Raw genomic sequence first — 11,188 nt, 5'->3', positions numbered from 1 at the left:
CGAGAATTAGAAGACGACTTATGTGGGTTAACACGGACAAGGTAGGTATCTCGGGTCAATTCAGATTGGTTTAAATTGATGTCGGGTAAGTTACTAGGCCGGGTCTTCGACTCGGCTCCATCCCAATTTTTGTAAAATGTAATTAAGTAAGAGCCAACCTCTCGTATTTGGTGATAGGGAATTACAATGTATTTTTTCAAAAGGAATATCTCCTAAACGGCACAAGCAAATTCAATGCGGTCTTTTGCAAACGAAAGACAATCCATACATAGATGTAGTTCCTAACCTGCTTGTTTTAAAAAAATCGCATCGTTTTGGTACATTTGATTTTTTCTATGTAAAAAATTGAAGAAATTAGTTTCTTTCCAGGTAAACCCACTGTGTCGCTTTATTCTCGACAGCATGCTGCCACAGTTAATCCATTAAACTGGGTTCTGTGACCAACATGTTGGGTTGACGTCAACGAATCAGTCATGGCTAAACATAATATAAAAGACCTCATTAAAGAGTGGGCTGACATCCAGAGTGTACGTGCAGAAAAGATGAGACAAAATAACGTTTGAGTCAGATGTGCTCGACAAAATTATGTTGCACGAGTACAGATTAATAATGAAGTTGTTATTACACGCCCCGTAGATGATCAAATACCAGCTACCCTATTCGACGAAAATCACCTCCATGGGTGCTCGAAACATCGTCAAAACGGAATAGTTTTACGACAAACGTTTGGAAGGCCTGGTGTGTATACAGGGTGAAAACTTTAACTGGAATCAAATTCATAACTAAATAGGCGATTTTTGTAAAAAATATCGAATCAGGTCAATCTTTATTTTTCCTTGCCCACATTTTGACGCATATGGTTTTTGCATAGGTATCTGCTCCCGGAAGTGCGCAACCACCCCCAACTTTTTTTTCAAACGTAAGGGTATATCAAGTGACAGTTTTAAAGGTCAATTTGTAAGGAATACAACGCACTATTTAATACAAGAAATGTTCAAAATAGGCACACACGGAAAATCAGCGAAATCGGACTCTCGCCAGAGTTCGAGTTTTAATTGGAGAAGAAACTACAACTGAGATTTCATCAGACTCGGGGAACATTCAGTGAAAATAACTAGTTAACTTTTTGTATAGGTTGAATAATAATAAAATTAAAATTATTTTCTCAATAGAGCTCGTGATAACACTTTTTTTAATGCTCTGGTTTCAGCGGATAAAGGTTACACACCTTTAAATTTAAGTGATAATATAATTTCAGATATTGTTGAGCCAAATATACCTGACACTATAGCAAATATAAAACAGAAGTCTTTACATGGGAGATATTTTAAAGAACTGGAACAACCAGAAATTCAGGCTTCTCATGCATGGCTTAAGAAATCAAATATTCACCCTGAGACTGAGGGTTTTATATTTGCAATACAAGATCGTGTTATCAATACAAGAAATTATAAAAAGTACATATGCGGTTTACAATCGATCATCGATAAATGTAGGATTTGCGGAACTGAAGGGGAAACCATTAAACACATCATTTCTTCTTACATCGTTTTAGCTCAAAGCGAATATAAGAAACGTCATGATATATTCGCTAAAATTATACACATGAATTTAGCTGTTAAATTCAATTTATTAAAGAAAGTTGTTTGGAAAATGACAATTACAAATTATATTTTGATCGCACAGTGACAATGACAATTTCTGTTTTACTGAAATTCGTTTAACTCGAACATAAATAGCTCTGAACTTTTTGATCTCAACCGCTTCAACGTGTTTCGCTCTGATCACAGTTTATCTCGAGAGTCTTCTGTCAGGGGTGGAGGTGTTCTATTGGCCGTTCGGAATAAGTTTCGTGCGAAACAGATCGACTTGTCCTCTGTTTATGGTGGTGTGAGGCGTCTAGCGTGGATTGATGTACTGGTCGTAGAATGTTCCACAACAGTTAATTCTTATGTTCATTTCATAGTAGTCTATGTTCCTCCTAAATGTAGTTCTGACGATTTCGCTTCTTTTGTAGATACTCTGATGTCACTGCATTGTGTATGCGACTCCAAGAAGGTTATCATTGCAGACTTTAATATACCAGGCTTCTGTGAAGAGGTCAGGGACTCTTGTATCAGGGGCAGGCTTCTGAACAATGTCAGTGATTTCTTTGATCTGAAACAGTATAATCTCAAATAAAGCTGGGACATTTAAAATTTAATCTATGTAATCAGACCATTGAATTGTCAATATATTTGTCAGTGTCTGTATAATATGTCATACCAAAGTTAACCTATTTGTGATAAAGCCGTAATTAAACGATGCAAATTTGTGAATTTTAACTTATGTGATTGTCATTTTTGTCCTAGTTTTATTTGTCCATCGACTGTACCTTTAAAGCGAAAATCACTGGGGAATGTGCGTCGGTGGATAAAAAATAATGAAAAATTATTGCTGTGTGATCCAAAAAGAAAATCTTCAACGGGTCCCAAGCGAGGAAAATTTAATGAAATTGATCAGATTGTCTTAGAATGGGTTCTTGAGCAGAGAGAAAAAGGATTCCCAGTAAGTAGAGGAGCAATCAAAGTAAAAGCGTTACGAGAAGCTAGAAACAGAAATATTTCCCAAGCTGAATTTAAAGCAAGCTATGGATGGTGTCGGAGAATGATGAGGTGTTGTGGATTGAGTCTTCGTCGTAGAACAATTGCGCAAAAACTACAAAATAACTATACCGAAAAATTGATTGAGTTTCAAAAACATGTTATAAAAATGAGAAAATTGCACAATTATCCACTGTGTGCAATGGGGAACGCGGATGAGACTCCGGTGTATTTTGATATGCCTGGTGCCACTACGGTGCACCCACGAGGACAGAAAACTATAACTATAAGAACTTCGGGAAACGAAAAATTGAGGGTCTCTGTTATGTTGGCTGCGCTGTCAGATGGGACTAAACTCCCTCCTTTTGTCATCCTCAAAAGAAAGCAAATGCCCAAAGAACATTTGTCAATGGGTACCATTTTTGTGAGGTGCCAAGAAAAAGACTGGATGACAGCAGATTTAATGAACGATTGGTTGAAAAACGTTTGGAATAAACGACCCGGTGCTGCTCAACAAATGCGTGCAATGTTAGTATTAGATTCATTTAGGGGGCATATTATAAATGAGGTCAAACGGAAAATCAAATCTCTCAAGTCAGACCTTGTAATAATCCCTGGAGGGCTGACTTCTATTTTGCAAGTAATGGATGTAGTTATCAACAAACGTTTTAAAGATTCTTTAAGAAAGCTATATGAGACCCTTCGGATTGGAAGAAATTGAGAAAGCGGGACGGAGGCTTAAGAGTGAAGTAGCCAACTACTGCTTGGATGAGGGAGTATTCTCGGAAGAATGGAAAGAGGCAAGGCTTGAACTATTAGAGACACCGAAGAAGAACGCCGCGGACAACCCGACATACCGATCAATATGCCTGTTGAACGCGATAGGAAAATTCCTCAAAATCCTTACGGAGGAGAGGATCAACGAACACCTGAGAGCAGAGGGAGACCTGTCGGAGAGACAGTACGGTTTCCGGCTTATCAGAAGCGAAGTGGATAGGTCGAACATATGCGGCCACATTATGAGGTTGGTAGATGAGTATCTATCCGGGAGATACCTGTGGGTGGGACGCAAAAAAATGCAGGTCACGAGGCATCTTGAATGTACCGGAGGGAGTCGAAATGCTGGGGTATGCAGACGACCTGGCTGCTGTAGTGATTGGTAGAGACAGGGAGGAGCTGCTCTCGAACGCTCAGGAAACGGTGAACCAGGTCACGAGGTGGATGAGGGGCATGAGACTAGAGGTGGCCGCCGGAAAGTCGGAGGCTGTGCTGTAATGCAGAAGGCGGCAGCTGGATAGCCTGACCGTAAACATCAATGGTGTGGGCATACAGACCGGCAGCGCCCTGAAGTACTTGGGGGTCTATTTCGACACCGACACCAGGATGACGTAGCATGTCAGGAGGGTTGCAAGCAGAGCGGAGGTTCTGGTTAACAGCATGGCCAGAATACTTCCGAACATAGGAGGGACAAAACATAGCAAAAGGCGACTCAAGGCCAGCGTCGTGAATTCGATCGTGCTATACGGAGCACCTATATGGCAGAAAGCACTTCAGTATAAAAAGTACAGGGAGAGGCTGGAAAAAGTGCAAAGACTCATGGCGTTGAGAGTGTGTTCCGCGTACCGCACGGTGTCCACTGTGGCGCTGCAAGTGGTAGGGGCACTGATCCCGATTGACCTCATGGTGGAGGAAAGCACGACACAGTACCAGCAAGGGGAAGGTAGTGTCGCGGAACTGAGGTTGCAAACCGTAAGGCAGTGGCAAAGTAGATGGGACTGCGAGAAAAAAGGGCACAGTGGACGAAAAGGTTGATACCAAGCTTGGAACCGTGGCTGGGAAGAAAGCGCGGAGAAATGACCTACCACCTGACGCAGTGTCTGACGGGGCACGGGGTCTTCGGGAGCTACCTCAAGAGGATTGGTAGGAGACACGCAGAAATGTGCTGGTACTGTCGGGAACTGGACACGCCAGAACACACCATGTTCCAATGTGCGCGGTAGGTAACGAAGAGAACAGAGGCGGAAACCGCAACAGGAGTGGAACTGAAGCAGAAATAATACCACCTCAGTTCAGCTATGCTTTCGTTAATGGAATCTGGCAGGTCAAACTGCAAGTCTTTTTCAGGTATTATAATAGTCATTGTAGGTGTTGGAGGTATGATCACAGTACTAATGGAAGTTGTGTGTACCGAAACATTAGCTGAAGGTGCAGACTTTATTATTCCTGACTTAAGAATATTTTGAATTGTATAATGGGCGGCATTTGCATCTGTAGCATCATGAGAACCTCCACGCATCCTAATATTGCTGAACATGGATTCAATTGCATCCGAGTTAAAAGCACGCGTCAAGACAAAGTAGAAATTTGTCTCTGCCAGTAAGTATTTGATACAAGTACTGGTGCAGTTTCTTTAGTCAAGCCTTTCGTTTTTTTCTTTGCAGAGGTATTTTGGATGACTTCTATACATATATTTTGGGAACGTTTCTGATAACCATGTTAACCTTTCATCAGTCAGGTCTGTGTAAGGCGTACACTGAGGGTAAATTGTTTGAAATGCTGAACCCGATCACTTACATCATGAACTTTAAAGAATTGATTCATATTTTCTTTCTATTCTATTGTTGCGTGTGCCTCGGAAAAATCAGAGGAGGATTATTGTGAGCTGCTAAATATTTGCGAGCTGCAATAATGGCCGGTGAAAATATTTGAACTGCACACAAAACGTTCATTTTTTCAAATGTATTTGGAAATAAATATTTTTTCGTTAAAAATGGAATAGGTTTAATCAAGCAGGATTTTTGAATAGTGTATAATTGTTGGAGATATTCGGCTTGAATACCTTTGCTGGCTTGAAGCCATTTTGTGGTCCAAAAATACATTTCTGGCGATTTTTATGACATGGCAGTAATCAAAGCTCAAGAATAATGGCATTTGGAGTTCTACTGGATGTTCAATTCTGGTTTTAAGTTCTCCACTACCAAGAGATTTAAAAAGGGCGACGTTTGATTTATGATTATCTGAAACCAGTCTTAAAACTTTGAACCCACGGCTGTGTACAAATTTTAAAATATCCAGAGGCATTTGGTGAAATCGTTCAGAAGACAACGTTTTATGGAAAAAATATCCAACAGGGATTGTGTACTTGATGGATAAACCGTGAATAACAAAACAAAACACAAGAGTTTGTTGGCCAACACTGGCCGTTTTCCCATTGGATTGTTCGTTGGAATAGTAGGTAATCCATAAAACTTGTCTTCCGAGCGATTATACTCCAGTTTTTCTTTAATTGTCATATCATCGACTACCAGTGAACATACTCTTTCGATGTGTTTTAAATTATCAGCTTCGGCCAATAATCGACTTTGAATTAAATCATGAGTTGCTTTTATGCCGGCCATATATCTCCTTAGGGTAGTCTTTGACGGTGCTTGTATTATATCCGATCTTATGCCAAATTCGTATCCTTTCGGTGATGCGTAACGCCAAGCAATACACTGGCGTATTGTTGATTCCGTCCATTTTGATCGTTTTTGTTCGTAATTATATACCTGGTCTAAAATAAATATAGCTAATGAATTTGAATTTTCAGCATCAGCTTCCAATTTGGCAACTTTGTGCCTTCGTTTGGTTCTCTCCATCAGTTTGTAATCGCTGTTTTTCTTTTAGTGTGCTTTCATATATGTCGTGTAATCGAAGATATTTTTCATTGGGTTGCTTTAACTGTATCCTTAAATTTACAAGTTCATTTAACAGTAAAACCTTATCATTACATAAATCATCGCTAACATTAGGAAGGGAAGCATGCATATTGGGAATCAACACATTATTACTATTTTCAGGTGGAAAAGCGGTAAATCTCCAAGGACTTGAAAATTCTAGTATGGGAACTACTTTGGGAGCTTCACAAGGTTCATGTTTGGTCATCAGATCAAATGGAGATGAGGATGCTCTGTTATCACTAGTCTGGGGAGGAGTCTTCTTATGATGGGAAAGGATCTTGACACGGAATTTATTGGATGGTCCATTCCCATTCAAAAATAAAGTGGGAATGGCATCTTGCTTTATTTTTTTTTTCTGTTGTGGTAAAAACAACTTGGTGTGAAATGTTTTCCACAAACCAATAAATTATTTTGTGTGCAACCGTACGCGAAATGAGCCCTTCGCGTGCCTAGAGCAGGCCGCGAAATTGAATTTCGCAGCCGTTGCCTTGACGACGGCCGTAAAAGTAAAAGTCATTTCAATATTCATTTATTATCACAATTACAACATATCTATCTCTATATTTGCGGTGTGATCTTACAAAATCTGGATTGGGTACAGTTAAAGTTTGATTTATGCCAGTTTTTGTGTCAGGAACGGCCGCTATTAGTACAGAATTTTCATCCGGTTTGAAGTTCCCGCCAATTTCAAATGGAGTGGTCGCCTCATGAATGACGTGTCGGTAAAAAAGATCCCCATTATCGATTTAGAACAGACACGTGTGAACTTGGTTAATTTCTCACCGGTCAAAAAGGGAAATATCTAGTAACTAGTAACATATCTTAAATCATGAATGGCATCAACAGACATTTTGGTTTATATGTCTCTTCGCACGGCATCTGATATTTTCACGATTAAAATAACCTAAAAGGGAGCAGATGATACAACTTATCATAACAGAACTTAACATTTACCTGCCACAATAAATACATTCCAGTAAATAGGTAAGCCAATGCAACATTATCCGACACGGTTTTCACATTCTTCTTGTTACATCAGTCTCAAAGTCACTGTAACATTTTTTATATTGCTGTTTCGATTTTTCAGGTTTCAAATGCGACACTGCACAATTTACAATATTTTTTTAACCCTGGATGAGTACACGGAACAAGAGCTGCATATTTGCGGTATAATCTTACAAATTCTGGATTGATCACGTTTTATGCCACTTTTTGTGTCAGGAACGGCCACTATTAATACAGAATGTTCATCCTTGATGTCATCGATAGACATTTTGGTTAGTTCGTCTCTTCGCATGGCTCCTGATATTCCCATGATTAAAATGACCTTAGAAAGGGCAGATTATACAGCTTATCATAACAGAACTTAATATTTACCTTCCACAATAAATAATTTTCATTACTAGCTTTTTCTAAAAATAAATTGATCTGGTCTCGTGCCAATACCTTAGACTTTTTCGCCTGATAACCAACTGACTTTTTTTTCAAAAAAGGTACCAATTTCAGAAACTTCGTAACATCAGTGCCATCCCGTATGTTCAGCGTGAGCTTCAACATTGAATATGTGCTCGATAAAGTTAAACTTTTCACAGTTTTTGATTTTTCCATTAAATAAGCCAAAACAACATTCTCCGACACCGTTTTCACATTATTTTTGTAACACTTATCGTACTGTCGTTTGGACTTTTCTGGTATTAAATTGGACACTGCACAATCTGCAATATTTTTTAACTCCGGGGAAGTAGACGGAACAAAAACGTTGTCATTTTCTTGCGACATTTTTCCAATTTTTCTCAAAATGAATAGTTTTATTTATGTCGTTTCCATAGCGACGTGATGACATGTAGGCCGACTTTATTTTTATTGACAGTGAAGGAAATTTTACTTGTTCATTTTATAATTACAAATTTTCGGGTTGCACACAAAATGTTGTGTATACCTTGGCTACGAAATCCTTTGACGACCTCGAGATTGTCTTGTCTCGGCCGCAAAGTGGCCTTGACGACAATTTTTCTCTCGGTTCGTCAAAGTAGGATTTCGCAGCCTTGCTATACAAATAACTATACAATATTGGAGCCTATTAAATGTATTATTTACTTTTAATGATCAAAAATAATGATATAAAAATTTACCATGTACATTAAATATTTTTTTACACCACAACCTCTTAATGATGGGATTAGTAGGGAATGCATGCATTGTTACTTTACACGTCCTTTCGCAGTTGGGAACGCAACAGTGTTTGTAGTTTTTTCAAAATTTGTGTTCGCTAGAAACAGCTACAGATTTAAATTTTACAGTTTGAGTAAATTTTTCTTTCTGTAATTTCTGTAATACGATTTCAGTTTCCTATAACGCGCGAGGTGGTGACATCTACCGATATTCTGTCTGTTTTCCGGTCGCACGATTTTGAGCGATTAGCACGACTTGTTATTACGCATCAGCGCAGACGACGGTTTGGATTAACAATAACTGAAATTAGAAAGCTGGCTTTCGAAATAGTAGAAAAAAATAAAATAAAATGCAATTTCAACAAGTACAAGAAAATTGCCGGAATGAAATTGTCTACAATTTTCTCAGAGGCCACGTCCTTGGCGAGAGTCAGGGCGTTCAGATAATCGTGGGTGAACTTTTTTGATTTGCATGAACAAATTGTAGAAGAAAATAATTTAAGTGAAACGCGAATCTTTAATGCGACTGTGCAAAAAATACAGAATCTGGAAAACATCAGATTGGAGGCATTACAAGTGGCGAAAGAGGGGTAAACACTACAATAGTGTGCTGCATGATCATATTTAAAAGAATGAGAATGAAGAAAGGAGCTCCTCCTGGAAGTCTAGTTGAGGTATCGGAAACGAGTTACATAAATTCCGAACTATTTGTAAAATTGCTTCAACATTTTATTGACCACGTCCACCCGACAAAAGAAAAAAAGGTCTTACTACTTGTAGATGATCAAACAACTCATTCTAAAAATATTAAGGCAATACTATTGGCAAAAGAAAATGGTGTAATTTTACTACAATTACCAGGTCACACAACTCACAGACTTCAACCATTGATTGTAGGTTTCTTCTGCCCTTTAGGAAAGTACTACATACAAGCACAAGAAACGTGGCTCAAAACTCATGCAACACACGCGATCACACAATTTGAAATTTCGGAATTGTTGTGTACTACATACAGTCAAGCTCCAACATTGTCTCACGCAATGGATCATTCAGAGGTGCCGGAATATGGCCCATAAATAGATTTGTATTTATGGATGCAGACTTCGTACCCTCAGAAGTGCACAGTAAGCAAAATGAGAATGAATGTGATTTCAGTGAACCTGCTGTAAAACCTCAAGAACAAGGAAACACTACACCAACGCATGCATACAATTTATCAATGGAGATAGAGAACAATTACCATGATGACACCAATAATAAAAAAATACTGCAAAACAATCAAATTGCTACACTAAAAAATAATTTCCTCAATAGAGCTCGTGATAACACATTTTTTAATGCTTTGGTTTCAGCCGATAAAGGTTACACACCGTTAAATTTAAGTGATAATATAATTTCAGATATTGCTGAGCCAAATATACCTGACACTATAACAAATATAAAACATAAGTCTTTACATGGAAGATACTTTAAAGAACTGAAACAACCAGGAATCAAATATTCACCCTGAGACTGAAGGGGAAACAATTGAACACATCATTTCTTTTTGCACCGTTTTGGCTCAAAGCGAATATAAGAAACGTCATGATATATTCGCTAAAATTATACACATGAATTTAGCTGTTAAATTCAATTTATTAAAGAATACACAACCACATTATCGTTATACACCAGAAAGTTGTTTGGAAATTGACAATTACAAATTATATTTTGATCGAACAGTTTTAACTGACATTCATATTAAGCATAACAGACCAGACATTATTATTTTAAATAAACAACAAAAGCAAGCATATCTTTTAGATATAGCTGTTCCAAATTCACATAACACAGACATATAACACAAAAATTAATAAATATTTAGAGCTCTCCGTTGCTATGAGAAATCTTTGGTTTAGAAAAAATTTCGATTTTACCACTTGTAATTTCAGCGACGGGAACAGTACCGCAATCTCTTTTTAAAAATTTAAAAATTCTGGATTTAGGTAACACATTGGTAGTTGAAATTCAAAAAGGTATATTATTATACTCATGTCATATCGTGAGGAAGTTCCTTAATATTGACACAGAACATAATAAAACACAACAAAGTCAAAATGTGGAGGCGAGACGCAGGTAATTATGTTGATAAGCACTGCACTATTACTTGATAGTATTATCCGTAATAGTGTGTGTACTCTGGCAAAATTGCCGTGCCGCCGGGTGGTGGAGGGTTAATACACAATTATTCAATTAATGATCATTATTTTAATCCAGCAGTACTGTCTCCATTACCCTTGGTAACCAAAAGTATCAAAAAAAGAGATCGACCTGCTCAAGAAAAGAAGCAAAGTAAAAGAAAATGCATTAAAGCCAAAAAGGTTAAATGTAAACTTACCAATGAACCTCGCCCATCCACTTCGAGAGCAACAGAAATAGAAGTAAACATTGATGAATGGTAGGTACTGTTTTTTATGTGACCAAAATCGTAGAAGATGGGTTCACGAATCCTGTTCGGGGGCAATAGCAGAGAAAGTACGGGGTCATTATAAATGTTTGTAACTAGTGAGCGTAGCGGCGCACCTAAAGTATTGCGCACAGCCGCCTACGATGGTACAATAATTTACAATGACCCTGTATATGCTTGTGATGAATGTTGTTAATTTTTTAGTGTTAAAAATTTGTGATTTTATGTTGATTTAGAAATTTTCTCTTTAGTTTTTTACTTCAAAGTTTT

At 38.0% G+C, this 11,188-nt stretch overlaps 1 long non-coding RNA gene across 1 annotated transcript; it reads right to left on the bottom strand.

Moving 5' to 3' along the window:
* Positions 1-6,713: 6,713 nt before the first annotated feature.
* On the bottom strand, positions 6,714-8,088 carry LOC138128372 (uncharacterized). Its single transcript, XR_011158626.1, has 3 exons — positions 7,748-8,088; positions 7,256-7,628; positions 6,714-7,205 (listed from the first exon to the last, which is right to left on the bottom strand). It is a non-coding gene; the product is annotated as an uncharacterized lncRNA (long non-coding RNA).
* Between the last annotated feature and the right edge of the window lie 3,100 nt (positions 8,089-11,188).

Source organism: Tenebrio molitor, chromosome 4, assembly GCF_963966145.1.
Source record: "Tenebrio molitor chromosome 4, icTenMoli1.1, whole genome shotgun sequence".
Classification (NCBI taxonomy): Eukaryota; Metazoa; Arthropoda; class Insecta; order Coleoptera; family Tenebrionidae; genus Tenebrio; species Tenebrio molitor.
This window is presented reverse-complemented; position numbering and strand designations above follow the sequence as displayed.